We start from the raw sequence: 718 nt of genomic DNA, 5'->3' as shown, positions 1-718 counted from the left end.
TAAATTTTATATTTACATATATTTTTTCAATTATCCGAGTAGGTATGTCTTTTATTTACCTTTTTAAAAGTAACAAACCATTCTTTTGTACTTTCTTCTCTTAATGCGTTAATTTCCAATACACTTTGTTGATTTAGTAGCATTAATCTTTTATGAAATTCGAACCATCTGGAAGTAATATTTGAATTATGGTCATCTATGAGAGCCTACTTTCTTAACGCTTGTGTGAAAGTTACCCTTTCGTTCCGATATTTTCAAGTTCGGAGGGTTGTAAATTTTGTATGTACGATTCCGTCTCCCACGGTGAAATTATATATTCCATGCGACTCGACATTTTTATGATTAGAGAAACAGTATCATGATCGAACGTCAACCATTTGTAAACAAAATCCGTATTTGATATCCCTAACAATGTATAACGCATGCAGTCACAGTCACTATATAATATTTGAGTGTTTGAATCATAGAACGGTTTGAATTCATTATATGAACGTATATAGAGCAATACAAAATTCTAAATAAATTTCAGCGTTTTATTAATGTTTCACAATCATTTTTCAACACTAATATCTTTTATTTGCATTCATTCGTTATTGAAAAATCGATCTTCAATTACGAAATTCAAATTTGTTATTCGTTTATTTCGTAATACCCCTTACCTTACGGTTTAGGGGGGTCCCTCTTTACATTCTTATACAAATATAGGTCTTTCCAAACA

The 718-nt window shown here is 30.2% G+C and overlaps 1 protein-coding gene across 2 annotated transcripts in view; it reads left to right on the top strand.

The window, feature by feature from the left end:
- RpS12 (ribosomal protein S12) overlaps window positions 1–718 on the top strand; it is a 2,452-nt gene that overhangs the window by 1,273 nt on the left and 461 nt on the right. The gene's annotated exons all lie outside the window — the stretch shown is intronic.

The sequence above is a fragment of the Ceratina calcarata genome, unplaced genomic scaffold, assembly GCF_001652005.2.
Source record: "Ceratina calcarata isolate Rehan_Ccalc_2016 unplaced genomic scaffold, ASM165200v1 scaffold342.2, whole genome shotgun sequence".
Taxonomy (NCBI): Eukaryota; Metazoa; Arthropoda; class Insecta; order Hymenoptera; family Apidae; genus Ceratina; species Ceratina calcarata.
Note: the sequence above shows the minus strand (reverse complement) of the source record. Positions and strands in the feature narration are given on the sequence as shown.